The sequence below is a fragment of the Pteropus medius genome, unplaced genomic scaffold (genome assembly GCF_902729225.1).
Source record: "Pteropus medius unplaced genomic scaffold, Ma_sr-lr_union100, whole genome shotgun sequence".
Classification (NCBI taxonomy): domain Eukaryota; kingdom Metazoa; phylum Chordata; class Mammalia; order Chiroptera; family Pteropodidae; genus Pteropus; species Pteropus medius.
Window position 1 is genome coordinate 4,363,842 of NW_024349797.1, and position 19,555 is coordinate 4,383,396.

Consider the following 19,555-nt stretch of genomic DNA (forward strand, 5'->3'; position numbering starts at 1 on the left):
GACATGGACAATAGGCTAATGGTTATCAGAGAATGGGAGGGAGGGGGAGGGAAGAGGGGAGGTAGATGGGGTAAAAGGGGTCAAATACATGGTGACATTGAAGAATTAAAAATGAATTAATTAATTTTAAAAAAGATATACGAATGGCAAATTAAGCACACGAAAAGTTGTTCAACTATCTTTAGTTGAAAACCAAACTATCATTAGTCACTAATGATAATTAATGAAGCCTAAACTATTATTAGTCATTAGGAAAATACAAAGCCTAAGCTATCACTAGTTATTAGGAAAACGTAAGTTAAAACCATACACCTATTAGAATATCTAATTTTAAAGGAATGACCATATCAAATGACAAAAATGTGGAGCAAATGTAACTCTCAACCAGGTTGGAAAACAGTTTGGCAGTTTCTAAAATAAAAGCCAACCAAACAAAAAACCATATAGCTAACATATGATCTAACCATTCTATTCTTAGATATTTACACAAGAGAAATGAAAACATATGTTCATACAAAGACTTGTTCATGAATGATCATAGGAGCTTTATTTAAAATAACCAAAGACTAGAAATAACCCAAATGTCATCAACAGGTAAATGGATAAACAAACTGGTATATCCATGCAATGGAATACTACTCAGCAATGAAAAGGAATGGACTTTTTATATAAATTACAATGAATCACAAGACAATCATTCTGAGTAAAAGAGTAAGACAAAAAATATATGTACTGCATGATTCGATTTATATAGAATTCTAGAAAATGCAAACTATAGTGACAAAAAGCAGATCAGTGCATACCCAGAGATGGGGTAAGGAGGAGAGGGATGGGAGGGAGTGATTACAAAAGGACATAAGGAAACTTTGGTGAAGGAGACAATGGATATGTTCATTATCTTGATTGTGGTGATTGTTTTATGGGTGTATAAATATGGTGAAACATCAAATTGTACACTTTAAATTTTAGCCATTTTTGTATGCTAATTATATCTCAATAAAATTGTTTTTAAAAAGAATTCAGAAAAAAAAACCAAAACTCCCCTATGTGCTCTCTGTCACCCTCCCCATCCATCACTGAGCTTATTTGCTCCTGAAAAGTGGGGGCCATGTTTTCTGCCCCCACGAACCAGTCACTTATAATTAAAGAACAGTCTTGTGGGGGATAACGCTTGGGTGTGTGAAAAAGGATGGGCAAAAGATTCTTTACTAAAGTCAAGGTAATCCTTGCCAAAGCCACTGTTCAAACATGCCCAAAGATATAGGAAGGAACTACAAAATTATAATGCAGAACACAAGTCCTTGGAATCAGACAGACCCGGGTGTGAATTCTGGTTCCATGACCGAGCAGTTAATTTCTAACCTTTCTAAACCTCTGTCTCTGAGAAATGGAATCATAATATCACACAACGGCTATTGGGAAGATTCAGTGAGGTTTTATTTACAAAGAAACCCACATCAGGCCTGGCACAGAGTAACTGCTTTTGCCATCCAAGGAGGCAGCATTTAGAAAGAAGAGACCAAAATTTGAAACTGGAAAATTTGGGGTCTAGTCCTAATTCTGCTGTCATCCCCTCATATGACCTTGCTGCTGGTCTGCGAAGCCCTTCTGCAATGGGTCTAGAACAGGAAAACAATGAACAGACATATCAGTTCTTCACTCTACTGTGTTCTCTATGCCCTGGTTGAGGGTTCGATCAGATCAGGAGTCAGCAAACTATCACCCATGGGCCAAATCCAGCTCAATCCCTGTTTTTGTAAAGCCCACAAGCTAAAAGTGGTTTTTACATTTTTAAATGGTTGCAGGAAAATCCAAAAGAGAATATTTTGTAAGGTGAGAAAGTTATATTAAATTCAAATTTCATCGTCCATTAATAATAAGTTTTATTGAAATACAGCCACTCCCACTTGTTTACACGTCTGTGGCTTCTTGTGATAAAGTAAGAATAGAGTAGTTGCAACTGAGATCACATGGTCCGCAAAGCCTAAACTCTTCATCACATAGCCCTTTAACAGAAAAATTTTGCGGGCTCCTGAGTTACATCATCAGAAACAGCATGCTTCTCTTGCTACTCACTTGGCTCCCCACAGAAAAGTATTCAGTGTACTGAACTTTAATGTTATGCCCTTAACTTTCATAAGGCTCATAAGAAACATCCATTCGAATGAATGTCTTTTGCAATAAATATTTTCTTGAATTTTATGCCAGAAAAGAAGTTTGACTTCAAGTGACCTGATGCATGTTGTTTTATTACCCCAGTGTAGCTGGCATATTGTAAGTGGCATAGAATAATTTTAGATTATTTTAAATGATATTAACAGGCAATTCTTTCTTTTAATGATTATGTATTTACGTATGTGTTTACCCTTGGACTGTGGTTAGCAATGGCAGTTTTCTGTTTGTGAAAATATCAAGCTTTCTTTTTAATTTAATTAAATGAAATCATGGTATTGGCTTTTTTAAATATCGAGTAAGTAAAAATTTGGGTAGATCCATAGAAAAGGCAACATGGTAGTTGTTCAGGAATAACAGAAGTTTGGGAAACACCATATTAGACAAGAGCATTGTGTTTTCCTTTTCACCATGGTTGCTGGGAAGCTCAGGATTAAAGCTAGTGCCCATAGGCAGTAAAATCCAGGGTGCTGTAATCTATCTCATTCTACTGCTTTGCATCTGCCTTTAATAGAGCACTGGCCTCACCATATAGTTTCTGTTGGCTCACATGTCTGCCTTCTAAGCAAAATGCAAGCTTTGCATTCCATCCCAATTCTAGCACATGCTAGATACACAGAAAGGGGTGTGAAATTAACAAACAAAGGAATGAAAGGATGAAAGGATGCATGAATGGTCGTGTGTATTTCCTAAGCTTTTTAACTGCTAAATAGGAGGGATTCCAGAGAGCAGGTAGGAGAAAGGGTAACAGACCCAGATGATCTTGAGGAGAGGATATTTGTGAGGTTCTGGCTGCCTGTCCTTCTCTGAATGCTCAAGAGGTCTGCTGATTGTGTGAGGAAGGTAAAAAAGGTAGGGGTCAACGTGGGAGGCTAATGGATAATAAGGGTATTTAGTACATCTCAGACATCGGGCCTGCCTGCAGTATCTCCATTAATCTACATAACAATCCTGCCCAAGTACATCCCGTTATTTATACCCATTTGGTGACGAAACTCCAGCTTAGAGACTTTTGGTTTCATGGATCAATAAGATATGTCCAAAAATCAGGGAGGGCACCCATCCATACAGGTGTTGTCAAAATTTATTTTCCTAAGCAAGGTCAGTAGGAGAAATTACCATGCACCATCACCATTATTTCATAGAAGAAAAGGCATTTTAACAATTAAAAAATTGTGGACAGAAAAATGCCCTCTGAATAAAGAACGGTTCTTTACATTAAAAAAAAATTTTTTTTAGCTTTAAAAGAAACCATCACAGTGTCTTTAATTTTCTCATTTCCCCAGCTATCAAAGAAAATTTTGACATGAAACAGGGAAGGATGAGTTTAGGGAGCCCTTGTGGCGGATTACAGGGAGGTGAACTCAGGAGGGCAAAGCCTCGGGGGACGGGGTGCAGGCAGGCATGCCCGCTTTGCAGAGCCCCAGAACACACCTGGGCCAGAGCCTCGGGAGACCTCTGAACAAGATATTAGAGATGTCAGATGCTTGTACCCACTTAAGACATCTGCCCAGGCATCCTGAGAAATAGGATTTCACACCTGGAATGTACCTGTGAAATCATCTCATCCAATCCCTCACATTCCTAAGAAGGAAATTCAGTCTCAGACAGGTTAAACTGACAGAAGCAAAAGCTGCTAGGAGCAGAGCTAGGACCCTAATGACAGTCACTTTCCCCCACATCACTGTTACTTGCTGGAGTACAGAAACTACAGAAAGGCTGCTTGCTAACCTCTATCTATGAAGTCATCTACTTCTAAGGGCGGGGTATAGTCATTTGTCTGTCTCCAAGGTACTAGAAGGATACACTTCCTGAGAAAGGACAGTTCACCCCCCTCCACAGATATGCACGAACAATCACAAGTCTTGAAGGAGCTGAGGACCTACATGGTGAGAAGAGCAGTCCCCCCACACAAACACCAAGGAGCCCCTGCGTGAGTCATCCTAGTCCTGGGCAGGATTGCATGGGGCTGGGGTCCTACGGCTGGAGTGAGACCGTGCATTCCCCAAGCTATGTCCTTGAGAAAAGCACTCAGTGGACTTGCCAGGCCAGAACTTGGGGACACAATCGGTTGACCTATTCCATTTCCTGTCTTCCCATTGCTCTGGAGCCCACTGACATCTGGTTCCCACTTCTTTCCTAAAACCATTCCCACAAAGGTCATTGATTACCTTCAAATGACAAAATGCAGTGACCCTTTTCAGTCCTCAATCAATGGGACTTCTGCTCAGCATCTGACCGTGTTTACATATATGTTATTATATATCGTAAGCTAATCACATCCCCATCTACCCGAGAGCATGAACCAAACAGTTTAATTATCCTTGACTCCTTGTTCTGCCCACCCTTCCTGTCCAAGCTCTAGGCCAGTCTTGTCCTCTCTGCCAACGACATATCTCTGAACATTCTCTGTCCCCCTGGGCACTCCCTGGCTCTAACTTAGACCTTGTTGCCCTCCCTGGACATGGCATTAGCCCTTTCCTCACTTCCACCCACTCCAGTCCTTCTCCCTGTAGCTGCTGGTTAACTTTCTAAAACAGGAACCAGCAGAATAAGGTCAAACGAAGGTGGGCCAAGCCCACCCACCACCTGCTTCTATATTTTTAAACGGTTATATACGCACCTACATAGTATCCTCAGCTTCCCTCTTAGCCCACAGAGCCTTAAATGTTTACTCTCTGGCCCTTTACAGAAAGTTTGCCAACTTGTTATAAATCCAGAACTGGTCGCTGCCCTGCTTCTCCTCATCTATACCAAACTTCAGGGCACATCAGAGTCCTCTGAGGCCCTGGTTGAAATGCAGATTTCTGGGCCCCAGCAGCTAAAGATTCTGGTTCAGTGGGTCTGAGGTAGAGCTTGGAATCCGCATTCTAACAAACACTCCATTGCATACACCCTACTGGTTCTCATGTAGGTAGTCCAAGGCTCACATCTTATGGAATTTTATTCTAACTATAGAGACAACCTGAAATTCCTGAGACACTCTGGACATCTCATGCCTTTGCTCTCACAGTCTTTCTGCCTGGAGAACCTTGGCAAATGCTTTTATCTTTCAAGGTTTGGCACAAAGGCTATATCTTCTTCCCAGGCCCCCTACCCCGACCAGATGAGCATCGTCACCCCTTCCTGCTCCATAAAGCACCTGTCCCTCTATAACCCAGATGATGTACTGATATGTCTCTTTCCATAGCCACATGTGAGCTCTTCATGTAAGACATCACTTCACAGTGTCCCCAGCCCTTGCAGAGAAGGCACTTGATCAATATTCTATGAATCGATGAATAAACAGGTGTACTTGCTCCAAATTGCTACATGACACAGTGCAAAGTCAGGACTGGAGTCCAAACACCAGACCTCAGGTCGAGTGACCTTCATGCCTAGCCATCAGCTGCTAGAGAGAGCAGTTCAGAGCAAAGGCTGATCTGAGTGTGAATTCAGCCCTGTATCTTTGCCAGCTCGGTGACCTTGGGCAACTTGTACAAACTCTCTGAGACTCATTACATCATCTCTAAAATGAGAAAGATGATACCAATAGCACTTACCTCATAGAGCTGCTCTCAGGCTGAAATGAAATAATCCGTGGAAAGCTCTTCAGAGGAAGCGTTCGATCCCTGTTAATTATGGTTGTTATTCTGTCATCTTCCTTTGTCCACAGCAGGCATTTTCCCAAGGGGACCCTGATAGGAAGCCTCAGCCTTTCTCTAGGGAGGGAACAGTGGGGGCTGTTCAGACTTGAGTCTCAGCGTCAGCCAATGTCATCCCTCTTGTCATTGGAATCCCATGGGAAATCATCCACTAGGGGAAGCCCTAACAAGTGACCAAGTACCCTAGAAATATGCAGAACCCTGGAGCTCCTAAAGCTCAAGAACCACAGCTCCCAGCCCAACTCAAGAAATCCACCCACAAACATCCTCTTCCCTGGAGGGTTAAGGCAGAGTTGTTTCAGACAGAGAACACTCAGCAGGCTGGTGTAAGTGGCCAGGGCTGGGGTACATGGAAGATCCTGGCAGCATCCCCGCCCAGGCAATGCTGCATGTTCTTTGAGTACCCATCAACAAGCACATGTGGTGGACAGATGCCACCAACCCCAGGGAGTGGGTTAGACAGAGATGTAGCAGGCACCTCAACTGCTCACAGTGTGAACCTATCATGCCATGTGACACACTCTCATGTGACAAATCCAAGACAGGGGCTTCCTGCAGCAGGAAACCTCTGGGGATGAGAAGTCCGGATTATAGGCCACCTGCAGCTCCTGAGGTGACGGGACTCACTCACAGAGCTCACAGGGCTACAGAATCAGAAAGACTTGAGTAATGTTTAGGCTCACACATTCTTTTAAAACCATTCTTCAGCTGCGCAAACCAGAAACCTAGGGGTTGACCTTGACTCCTCTCCTTCTCTTAATCTCCCTCAACCTGATCTTCCATCGTAGGGTGCCATCACTTTCATCTCCTAAAGATCTCTGCCATCAGCTACTCCCCTTCCCAACCTCACTTGCTCTGTTCAATTTCTTTTTCCATCGCACATAATGCTTTCCAACACACTAGCTTACTTATTCACTATGTGTACTGTCTCTCCTGTCACTAAAATGTCAGCTCTATGAGGGTAGGGATCTTCACCTGTTTTACTGACTGAAAAGTACCTGGCACATGGGAGGTGTTCAGAAATATTCATGGACTGATTCTCCATGACTATTTTTTTTTTCCTGTCTGAACGACTACACTGGCCTCCTGTCTGGGCTGCCGATGCCCACTCTGGTCCATTTCCAATCCATCCCCCAATGTGGTGTCTTCTCAAAATGCAAAGGTGATCTGTCTGCTCTTTGCTGCTCACACCCGCACTCACAGACGTGAGACACAGTAAAGGCTCCCCACAGCTTGGGATAAAATTCAATGCCCACAAGGGCATTGCGTGGTTTGCTCCTGCCTCCTCTGGCTTCTATGTTCCCCATCATCCTCTCTCTCCCTGCTCTAGCCCCACTGGCCTCGCTTCAGCTATATCCACCTGCTACGATCCCTCTCATCAAAGGGCCTGAGCCCAAGAAGATTCCTGTGCTTGGAACATCCTTCCTTCCTTCTCATCCCTCAGATCCCCACTCCAGTCAGTCTTCACTGACACGGCTCACACCCTCACTAGGGCGGACCCCTCTTTGCAGGCTTTCATACACCATCCGGGACTTCCCCTCTATAGCACTGTCATGGTTTTGTTTTTACACCTGTCTGTGGGTTGTTTGTTAACATCCTTCCTCTTGACTCTACTATAAGCTCCAGGGAAACAGGACTGTCTTGGTTGCTATTTTATCCCTAATACCTAGCGGTGTGCTGGGCACCTAACAGGCATTCAATAGATATTTGTTGAGTGACTGAAGTGAGGAGACCAAGGTCTAAAGAACAGAAGTGTCTGGCTCACAGTGGAACAGTTTGAAGATGGCTGCACTGGGCTCAGAACACAGAATTCGGGACTCTGCCCAGAATTCATTTCACTTCTCCTAGGCGGGGCAGTGACAAAGGCCCCCCAGCCAGTGGAAGATGAAGCTTGTCGGCACAGACAGGGGGATGGAACCCAGGCCTGCCTTAGGCCCTTTCTGGAACAACAGCTCTAGGCAGTCAAGACAGAAGGTCAATATTCCACACTAAATTTTCCTCTTGGAGATTACAGTTCGCATTTTGGAGACCAAAGGCTCTGAAAAGTCCCCGGATCAAAAAGAAATGGTTAACAATAAGCAGAAGATTTTCTTTTCCCAGAGGGAAACATTTTTGTACAAGGCCAGTCAACAGGTCCTAGAAGCAGGTCCCCCTGAAGGTCAGCTCCAGGCACATCCAAGTGGACACTCGATCTTTCAAAGAACATTTATCAAAGACCTACTCGGTTTCCGATATGTGCCAGGAGGCTGGGCAAGAGCAGAGGGGAAGACAAGCAAGGCCCCTGCCTTCAAGGAGCTGACATTTTAGGAGGAAAATGCCAAACACAAAATCGACTAAACAATGAAACCACCAACTGGCCACAGACTGAAGTCACAGTAAGTGCAATGGCAAGAGGGCAGGCCACTGCTAACTGCTGGGCTGAGCTCTGAGGAGGTGATCACACAGCTGACAGCTAGAGGCACTGGGGCCAGTATGACAGGAAGGCCAGGACCAGGCATTCTGAGCTCCTAGTAATCCTGTCCTTTTGTTGTGAATCCTCCTGAGATCAATTCTAGTCCCCCCACCCCCAGCCTCTCAGCAACTGCCCAAGTAAGAAACTGCAGGTCTCTCCAGGTTATGACTTAGCGAGAGTGACGTGGTGGGCCGGCGTTGTCAAATTTCAAACACATTGGTCCTGAATGGAAAACCACACGCAGAAAAGAATGTCTCCATTTCTAGGCATAATCTCAAAAACCAAGCAAGATTAATGCATAATATCTCACTAAATATGCTAAAAATGTTTCTGGAGAGCAAAAGAGTTGCTTAAATGAAAAATAATTGTTGAGGAGCCATTATTACTAATTCAAGATGTGTCAAATGACATTGAAGTGTTCCATTTAATGGACTGTCATTACTATCATCTTCTAGAGAATATAAAAATAAGCATTCATCTGATGACCTGAATGCCCATACCTATTTTTCTCATAATATCTTATGACCGTCCACCTGGAATTCTCCAACCTTGGGAGTGTTCAAGAACATAGCTCTCAGAACTGAGGAGAATGCCATCCACATCCGGGTTCCTATTGGGTCTGAGGCTACTGAAATGTTAGGTAACTTTCTCCAATGGTTTGGCAGAGTGAATTGTACCAACAGAGACGCTGCTCATTCACATGCCCTATTGGCGTGCAATCCTCCTATTTTGCATGGGACAATGAGGAAGAAATGGCTGCGGGGTCTGGGATCTCAGCCCAGCAGTTTGCCCTGGTCGACTCTCACAGTGGAGCACATAGCATTTCTCAACACTGAAAGGATTCCTTGGTGCTGTCGGGAACTAGTTGCAGAAAAATAAGGTTCGCCTGACCCCTTGTGGTGCTTGGCTCTCAAAGCCTGCTCTTGCCTGTGCAGACGGGACAGGCAGGAGGCTGGGTTCGGTGTGAATGTGCGTGCCTATAGTGGGTTGAAGAGTGGACCCCCAAAAACATGTTCTCGCATTGTGACCTTATTTGGAAAAAGGGTCTTTGCAGATGGATTGAATTACACATTTTAAGATGAAATCATCTTGGACTACCTGGTGGGTCCTAAATTCAACGACAAGGGGAAGGTGCGAACACACAGCTAAGGCCATGTGAAGATGGAAGCAGAAACTGGAGTTTCACGGCTACAAGCCACAGAATGCCAAGGACTGCCGGCAGCCACCAGAAGCTAAGAGCGGCACGGAATGCATCAGCCCTCAGAACCTCCAGAAAGAACCAACCCTGCTGACAACACCTTGATTTTGGACTTCTGGCTTCCAAAACTGGGAGAGAATAAATTTCATCATTTGAAGCCACCGCCAAGTTTGGGGTAATCCGTTAGGGCATCCCCAGGCAATGGATACAGTGTCTTTTATATGTCAGGTGGGGTTGAGGGATAGAAAAGATCAAAGCCAGTGGTCTCCAAATGCTGGTGTTCTACGGAGGGAGTGCATCTGAATCACCTGGGCGCCTATGCAAACAGATTTCTGATTCTGTATTAGAGTTCCTGGGCTGGGGGCCATGGAATCTCTACATTTAATAAGCTGTCCCTAGTGGATTTTCCTGCACAATCAGGTCTGGGAGCCGCTGCTCTGAAGAACTCAGGGGTACACTTTACGGTAGTTATTAGTGTTGTTCACTGAATATTTCTACCTCATTATATTTCAAGCACAGGATAAGATTACATTTCTGCCCTGCAACCTGTCATCAGCTGGGGTCAAATGACTAGTGAGAGAAGATGCAATGTGTCACTACCAGGCTGAACATTAATCGCTAGTGGGAGACCCTCAGTAGCTCTTTTCTTGCAATGTTTGGGATGGTGGCAGCTCCATCAGCCTGGGTCCCTGAATGACTGAGCAGAGCCTCCCACCCCCCTGCGATACCATGTACCCTTGGGGTTTGAAAGCCATTGAAATGTTAGATTGTTACTGCAGCACAATCTAGCCTATCCTGACTAATTTAAAAGTTTTATTTCAACTTCGAGTCATCCTCCCTAAGGCATAACTTGGATAAAGAAACATTTTTTGAACTTTGGGAATGATTTGTTTACCATTCCTTACGCTCATCATAGCAAACACTTTTCATATTAAGGAGAACACTGAACTGAACTAACTCAGTATTAGCTCCCAAACTCCAGAACTTGTTTTTCTTGCTGTTTTCTTAATTTACTAAAACTAGCGATTTTCTATCCAGTATCAAAATTTACTGTGCATACAAATCACCTCAGGACCTTGTTAAATGCACAATATTAAAATTCAGTAGGTCTAGGATGAGTTACAGTCTAGATTTCTAACAAACACAGGTGATGCCAGTTCTGCTGGTCTGTGAGCCACGCTTTGAGCAGCAAGGTTTTAGACAATGCTTTTCAACAAAATTATTTACTAAATTAACAGTTAAATTAACTTCATAACAACTATAATTACAATAGCATATATCTGTAAGGTCATCTATAGTTTCATATATGTCCAATTTCAGTCTCATAATAGCCAGGTCGGTGAGGGAGACCAAGCAGATATTCTTATACTCACTTTGTCGGTGAGAAAAATAAAAGCTAACAGAGATTAAGAGACTTCCTCAGAGTCATATAGCCAAAGGTCAGAATAAATACTCAAATCATGTTTATGCTGTACCAGTGCCTGAGTAAAAAAAACTCAAGATTTCAACAATGTTTGATCACTCTGCAAGATTATAAACATCATGTGTGCATGTGCACATGTGTGTGTGTGTGTGTGTGTGTGTGAGAGAGAGAGAGAGAGAGAGAGAGAGGGAGAGAGATAGAGATAGAGAGAGAGACAGAGACAGAGAGAGAGAGACAGAGAGAGATTGGAAACCACTTCAGATTCAAATTCTGTGGTCCTTTAAACCTCGTCCTCAAAAGCTTTGGCTTCATGGCAAAAACATTGCCATCCGGTGGACTTTCAGAGTATTAATTTTTAGGACACAGTCTGGGATACATCCTTGCACCTCTGGTCTTCATAAGTCCAGTTCGAGTTAACACAAGTGCTCGACTCCGTGTAAGAGATCTAGACATAGCATAAGCCATGGTCCTTACCTTCTAGGAGTTCTTGAAGCAGGTGCAGAGATAAGACTTTTTACATGAAACGATTTGTTCATAATGCAAAGTTTGCAATCAGAAGATATAGGTAAGTTTTAACCTATATTGGTTGTGTGGCCTTGGACCAAGCACTTGACTTCTTTGATCCTCAGCTTTCATTAAAAAAAAAAAAAAAAAAGAGGATAAAAATAAGCTTGCCTAGCTAGGTCACTGAAATAGGGGCCAGGTGTGAGGGTTAGGGACTATGGAAAAAGAGAAAGAGGGGAAGAAATAAGGAATAGGTAAGAAATAGACAAAGAACAGAGCTTCTCAATGGATAATAGCTAAAATTTTCTGAGCGCTTACTTTATACCAGGCACTGTCCTCCCTTCATGTTCATCATTCAATCCTCCAACTCTCCTGTGAATTCAGTTTAAGGATGCTCGGTTTACAGAAGTCAAGTAAAGTGTGCTCCAAGAATTTTGTTGCCTTGGATCAGCTCATTCGTAGGCTAACCAAAGACTGTGACCTTGGGATAAGATGTGAAGTGGCTTAAAAGGAAGACCTGCCTTACAGGAGATCCTCCCCATCCTGCACTTGTGTGTGTGTGTATGTGGTGGGGGAGGGGACACCTTTTTTTTCTTCCATTTGCATGACTAATTACTTGTCACAATGACTGGGGGAAAGGGGAAAGCCAAAGATGATAAACACATCCTATGTTGTGAGGAACAACACACTGGTTGAGAAACACTAGAACTTTCTGACTCTCAGCTCCCCCACCTCTACAGTGTAGACCATATTGCCTGCATTATCAGGTTACAATGAGAAGTAAATGACACATCATTTGGAAGGCACCAGCTCTATAAGTACAGCAGACTCTGTTAGAGCCCCACCCAAAACCTTGGGCTTATACCATTTCCAAACAGGCTGGCTTCCCCTCCACCTGCCACATCTGCAACTCTTTTTCTGAGAGCTTCTCTAGCCATGAAAGCACGCTGTACCCTCTATGACGAGGCAAGCTCAAGGCACGCCAGGTCCTCAACCAACAATCAATATCCGGCTGCCTCACTCCTTAGAGGAAGAAATCTGAGGCTCGTGTACTAAACAGTTTCCGGAGTTCTCCAGTAGGACCAACAACCTCCAGTGTCCTACAGTGATAACCAGCTTCTTCTCCTCTGTCTCACTGCCCCCTCTCCTTATGCTTCTTGGGATCACTTCCCAATTAAAGACTTTGCTCTCAAATCCTTGTCTCTGGATCGTTTCTTAGGAAATCCAATCTAAGACAGTAAATAGTTCATGGGTAGTCTGTTTTCCTCTGTGCCCTTGTTGGTTTGTATGTTTTTTCAGGCTAGAACTGCTATTATAAAAGGGTGTGTATCTTCCTACACAGTCCTGCTCATTTTAATAACTGTGTCCTGTGAATTATGTTAGTTCTTCTCTCTGGCTCGTTAGCAACATTATTAAAAATTGGGTGGGGAGGGCAGCCCATTAAACCCACAAACTGAAAATAATTCTTTCTCAGACAATGTAAGCACTACCATTTCTGCTTTGGGACTGAAGGGGACACACACACACACACACACACACACAGCCAAGGAGAAGAGTGGGCCCTTGTGGGGCAACAGCAAGAGACACTGCGGGTCCCAGGCAGCTAGGAGGGCTATGCTTGGAGAGGCATCCACTGTCTTCATTCACATAAACGACAGAGTTGCATTGGCCAAATGGTCCCTCCAGAGCACAGTAGTGCTAGAGGCTGACTAAGGGGAAACATCAGAGGAAGGTGAGTGGTCCTGCCTTTGAGAAAGGAGCCAAAGCTCCTAGGAGAGGGACACCGCTCCAAGGCCCACCAGCTCTCGTGAATTCCTAACGGGCAGCACAAGCTGCATTAAGGAAGAACTTGTTTGCAAGCTGGTCCTTTGCCCTTGGATTTGTGCCTGATCTGCTTTCATTCTCTCCCAGGACAATTCTATTTCTTGCAAGTGTATGTCCCTAATGGGAAAGTGAAATCACACCCAAATGGTTTGGGAAATATCACAAAGACCTACCTAATTTGCCCCCTCACCTGCATTTCTTTCATGCCGATGGCAAGGCCTCTCACCCTTGTTGCCCTGTTGTGTAATGGACCGCCGAAAGTGGTTGCCGAGGGACAAACTGGTCACTCCACATTGATATGCTGTGTTCTTTGACCATCGGGGTCTCGCTCTGCACTTACCTTCTACTTGCCCAGGAGCAAGGCACTTGGACTATCTGCCTCAGAGCCCACCACTGCAAAGTAGACTTATAATAATAAGCACTTCGCATCAGAGTTTTGAGGACTAAATAAGCAGCTGACATGAGTTTCAGGTGTGTAGTATCCAAATAATATTAATAGCCAGGAGTAAGAAATAATACTTATAGCAGCAGCAGAACAATAGGAGTAACAAAGGGCTTGGGATCGAATGCTTTTTTATATCCTCTCTAGTTGCACAAAACTGTACTCATGGTGCATGCTCAAGAAATATTTGTGTGAAAGTAGGAGTAAACCAAGCCAGGCTGAAGATATTATTTAAATCTGCTATTTACTGAGCACTTATCAGATACCAGCTCCTGCACTGAGCACTTCATACAGATTTCTTAATTTTATCTGTTTAGATTATTTCCTATTTCTGAGGTTTCCTTCCACTTGAGGCAAACTTACCGGCTCTCTCCAGCCCCTTGCTCCTTCAGTAATCACGTGATTACTAAATCATGTGAGCTGGAAAGAGAAACTGGGCACGTGCCCCTAATTCTCTTCTCAGCAAGCAGCTCCTTCTTCCTTTTGGGAACTAACTGCTGTGCTCGCCCATCCTAGAGTTTAACTGGGGCTGTGCAGGTCCAGGCTGCCACTGGCCAGGGAAGTCTATCAATCCAGGAGCTCAGTGACAGGAGATCCTCTGGCCTATAGATCCAGGCTACATGTTATGACCTGTCAGTAATAAAGGTGATGCTGGGTCTCCATGTGAAGGCTCTTGTTTTACTGAGGAGCTGGTTTAGGCCCAGGTGGAGAAGGGCAGCACTATTTTTTGACTCCATAATCAGTCTTAACATAATCTCTGCACCAACCCATGATGTAGACGTAGAGAAACGCTATCTTCTTTTTATTTTGTTTTATTTTATTTTTTAGCATAGAGGAGTTAAGTGACTTGCCCAAGGTGGCACAAATGAACTAGGATTCAGAGTCAGATGTTTTTTGACTCCAAAGAATGGCTCTTACCTCTGCTGTACCCCTCCTTGGAAAGTTTCTGTGCCCACTCCACACTGGAATACATCTTTAGCCCCATGCAAAGAGGGCAAAGAGAACCATTAGGATCGTCTCCTCGGGAGACCACGACCTGGACAGTCAGACATGCTTCCCAAGCAAGGCCTTGACAATCCTCATCTCCTTTGGCTCTGCCCATCAGCTGGGCTGGGCCGGGCCTTGCCTGTGGCTTCTCTCTCACTCTTGAGAGCTTCACGCATGCTCATATTTTCTTCTTTTTTCATCATTTAGCAAAACTATCCCAAGCCCTGTAAACCCAAGATACTTCTTCATAAGCACATTCAAGTTTCTCCTGGTTAGCTCTTTTATTATTTCCTTCACTTATTCCTGGATGCTCTCATGACGACCTGGGTCTCAGATCCATTTATTTTTCAAACGACTTACTGACACTGCCATGTGGCACCATGAGCAGGGGCAGAACACGCCCTCACTTCTTTCCCACTCTTTCAGTGATTTGGCGACCCTTCTTACATGCTCCGATTCCACTGCCTGTCTACAGAGGCAAAAACTTTAGAGTCTGGAGCAAACTCTACCTCCTCCCCCTCAATTTCCTCTTCTTCTTCCTCTTTCTTCTACTTCTCTCTCAAATAACAATTCTATATCTGAAATATCATGCCTGGTTCTAAACACCAAGGACTCAGAACTGAAGAGGACCCTACTTTTCTAATATTTTATATGAGGAATTGAGGCACAGACAAGTTAAGGGACTTGCCTAAGGTCACACAACAAACAAGTAGCTGAGCCAGACTAATTCTCAATCTCTTGATTCTCAGTCTCGTGCTCATCCCAGAATGCCATTTGGTTAAATTGGTCCATCAAGTTTGTAGTCTTAACTTAAAGACCATAAAACTGAGTGAAATCTCATTCCCCACCCCACAGAAAGCCAAGCTGTTAGATCTGATCCCTTAGGGTCAACCTCATCTCCTGCTTCTCCACCCTTTGCTTACTTTTCTTACAATGGTGCAAAGTTGGTTCCTATCCTGGGGCCCTGAGTGTTCCTCACATAGAACATTTTTCTCAGATCTTTGTTTAGCTCTCTCAGATTGTTCAGATGTCTGCTCAAGTGTCCCCATCCAAGAACCTTAAAATGCCCTTGAGGCTGCCCAATGTTGCCCATCCATTAAAGATGGCTTCATTATTCATGCTTTATTACATATCATATATTATTTTATTATTATAAGTATTTTAATTAGTGGCTAGCAATAATATTATGTGCCAGGCACTGTTTTAAGTATATTACTTGTATAAATTAAATCTCACTATAGGACCCTATGAGATAAGTACTGTTATTACATCCATTTTCAGAGGTAGAAACTGAGGCACAAAGTGATTAATTTGCACGAGATTAAGTAGCTAGTGAGTGGAGACCAGAAATCCAAAACCAAGGTGCCAGCAGTGCCATGCTCCCTCCAGGGATTCTAGGGGAGAATCCAGCTTCTGGTGGCTGCCAGCATTCCTTAGTTTGTAGTCACATCACTCCTTCACCTGAAGGCAAGCATCTTCAGTCTTCTCAGCTCTGTCTTCATATCACCTTTTCCTCTCTGTGTGCAGTCAAATCTCCCTTTGCCTCTTTCTTGTAAAGATATACACATGGTTGCATTTAGGGCCCACTCAGAGAGTCCAGGACAATCGCCCCATCTCAAGATGCTTGTCTTAATCACATCTGCAAAGGACCTTTTCCTTTATGAGGTAACATTTACAGGTTCCAGAGATTAGGACTTGATATCTTTGGGGGCCATTATTCAGCCTATGACAACATTGAAAGCCACCAGTTAAATATTTGTTCATTTAACAAACATTCTCTAAGCATCTACACTATGCTAGGCACTGAGCTGGTCTCTAGAGGAACACAGTGGAAAACAAGGCTGATATGTGTCCTCAAACCCACACTCTAGTGAGAGATATAGCACAACCTGTGAGCCCATAGACCTGCAGTGTTAATCAGCTAGTCAATCACCTAGTGAGGTCTTGCCTGAATAGAACCTAGGACAGGTCAATTTTGACAGGTCTGGAGGACTGATTTTGAGAGATGGAGGAAAAAGGGGGGAAGCCCCAATAAGAACTCAATCTACTCAGCACTTATTATGCATTAGACCCTGTGACAAATGCTCTAATACATTATCTAATCTAGTCTTTACCATAAGCCTAGGAGGTAGGTCTGATTATTCCCATTTTACAGATTGAGAAAACTGAGGCTCAAAGTTAAAATGATTTGTTTAGTGTCTCACACCTACATAATGGCTGCGCTGACATTTGAACCCAGATCTGTCACACTCTCATGTTAATCAGTCATGACCCTGCATGAGTCTGAGTCATCTGAGAACAAGACGGAGGGAGAGGCAGAAGTCGGCAGTGGGAAGAGCTGCATTCTGGTCCTGATTGCTCCGCTTATAGTCTATGTGTCCTTGGGTAATTCACTTTACCACTCCAGCCTCAGTTTCCCCATCTGTTACATGAGGGAATGAGGCCAGATGAACTCACAGTCTCCATCTGAATTTTACATTCTTTACTTCTGGAATGGAAGGCTGAAATAAAAACTCCATTATCTTCACACTTTTTTAAGGGGCAGGGGTTCCCATCAGGCACACAGGATCTCCCAAAAACTGAAAACAGTGGAAACAGTGGACTAGAGTACCCTCGATTAGAATTATATTATGAGTTAGCCATCACATGGCCCAAGAGACTGGGATGAGGGGTTGGACATGATTCTGCAGGCCATTCACTTAAGTTCAGCCTGGGTGCTGAGGACACAGAAATCCTTATGGTTTTGCTAAATCCTCACAAGGAATTTCATGAGACACTCCAGGACTGGAGGGAGACCCCGACTCAGCTCTGACAGTCACTGATTGGAGGCTGTGGACCAGTGGTCCGACCCTTATGGAGAGTCATGGACCTCTTTGCCAATTTGATTTAATCTTAGAATGCTCTCCCCAGAAAAATTCTGCTGGGTGTGCACGCAGCTAACATATAAAGCCCATTCATGGTCACTAGGTTAACAATCCCTGGTATAGAGAGCGAACCCTCTGATTGGACTTGTTCCAGGAATAAATCAGCTTTGAGGGCTGAGGAGAGGGTCAAGGTCATTCAGTAGTCACTTCATTTTCAGATCATCTCATGTGATTCAAAAGCTGATATCTTGGGAGGAAGGGAGTGTTTTGTGGCGGGGGTGGGGGGACGTTTAAAACACATCTGCACACAATTCTCAACCCGCTACTTTATTTTCCTCACATTTGCCTTGCTATCAGGAGAATATAACAGTATTTCCATTTCTTTGGTGACCTGAAAGCTTATCATAAAATATAGATCTAGGAAAAACACTCGCCTGCAAATCGCAAGTCATGTCCCCTCACTTCCATGATGGTTTTCCCTGCCTTTCAGCAAGCCCTGGGTTGCCCCTCTCATCCATTTGGCAACCACATTTCCTGACCCATATTCACTGGGATAGAATATCCAGAATCAGAGCCAACCAGAATGTTGGAAGTCCATGGGCAGAGTACCCCGCCCCCCCCAGCCCTGTAATGCCAACTTTTAGATATCACAGGATTCAGCTCTGAGAAATTTGTCATTTTCTGTTAAACCTTGGGGGATCGCTAATGCTTTTGAAAATCTTATAAAGGTACACATCCCCTCATAAAAACATACAAAGTACACGGAAACAAACATTTGCAACCAATTTTAGGGGGTTCACAACCTCCCTAAAGCTTACCCTTGGATGCTTCAGAGTGGCACTGTCTAAGAGGGTAACCACAAGCCACATGGCTGGCTACTAAGACCTTGAAATGTGGTGAGTCAGAACTGAGATATGCTGTCAGTGCAAAATACGTGCTGGATTTCAAAGATTTACTATGAGCAAAAGAATATAAACTATCTCAATAATTTTTATATGATTACAAGTTAAAATAATAATATTTAGATATATTTAGTTAAATAAAACATATTATTAAAATCAATTTCACCTGTTTCACAAGCCTGAGGACCCTGGATTTCCAAATTACAAATATTTGCTTTAGCTCCTACGCCACTGTATTCCTCACTGCCCCATTTCCTGATGTCTTCGAGGTGGCTGTGCTAGGAGGGCTCCCTATGACATACCCCAGCCCCTTTCTTCTTGGGGCCACAGAGGGACCTTCCTAGGGAAGACCTCTGGTCAGGCTCTAGGAAAATATTGCAGCCTCTTGACAGAGACAGAACATTGAGCCTTCCTATGTGGCCAGGGACCTCTCAGCATGAGAAACTCCCTAGGGTGAGTTTTTGCACTTCTCACCCATCCACCAGCCTCGGATAGAAACTCTCAGGCTCAGGTTCTAGGGTCTACAGCTCCTCAAGATCTGGACCCAGCTGGCCATGCAAAGAGTGATGCTCCCACATCCCCAAGGATACATGAAGACCATACAGTCGTTTCCACAAGTCCTGGATTTATTCAGCTAAAAGGACATGGAAATGCCATCTTGTCCAATCCCTTATCTTACAGATGAGATCAGATGAGTCAAGTGACTTCTCTAGCCACATGGCTGCTTAGTAATATTACCAAAGTCTAGTACAGCGCTTGGTTCTGTAAATATGTAAATACATAAATGAGTGAAAAATTGATCCAGGGAAGGAATGCAGGTCTCCAGCTGCACAGGCCAGTGTCTCTATTGCTACCCCCACTGAAATCCTATCCTCACCCCTCTTTGTGAAATGGGGAATTCCTTTACCCTGTTGGTGACCAAAAGGAAACAACGTGGGAGAAAAACAGAAGAAATGCAACAAGATTTGAAAGGAGAATTTGACTTGAGAGTTCAACTAAACCATTAGTTTTTATCATTATTAACTTTAGTATTTGGATTGTCGTTGTCAAGTCTCAAGCATTTTCACAGAACCTTGTAAAACTCACAACACAAAGGCAGGGCAGATATTCAGCTGGTGCACTCCAGTACAGCTGTACCTGTTG

The 19,555-nt window shown here is 43.8% G+C and overlaps 1 long non-coding RNA gene across 1 annotated transcript in view; it reads right to left on the reverse strand.

Moving 5' to 3' along the window:
* The window catches only part of LOC120619534 (uncharacterized), an 82,478-nt gene that overhangs the window by 13,179 nt on the left and 49,744 nt on the right, over nucleotides 1-19,555 (reverse strand). The window contains exon 3 of the long non-coding RNA XR_005657531.1: nucleotides 5,715-5,873. This is a non-coding gene — a long non-coding RNA (uncharacterized LOC120619534). The remainder of the gene's footprint in view (nucleotides 1-5,714; nucleotides 5,874-19,555) is intronic.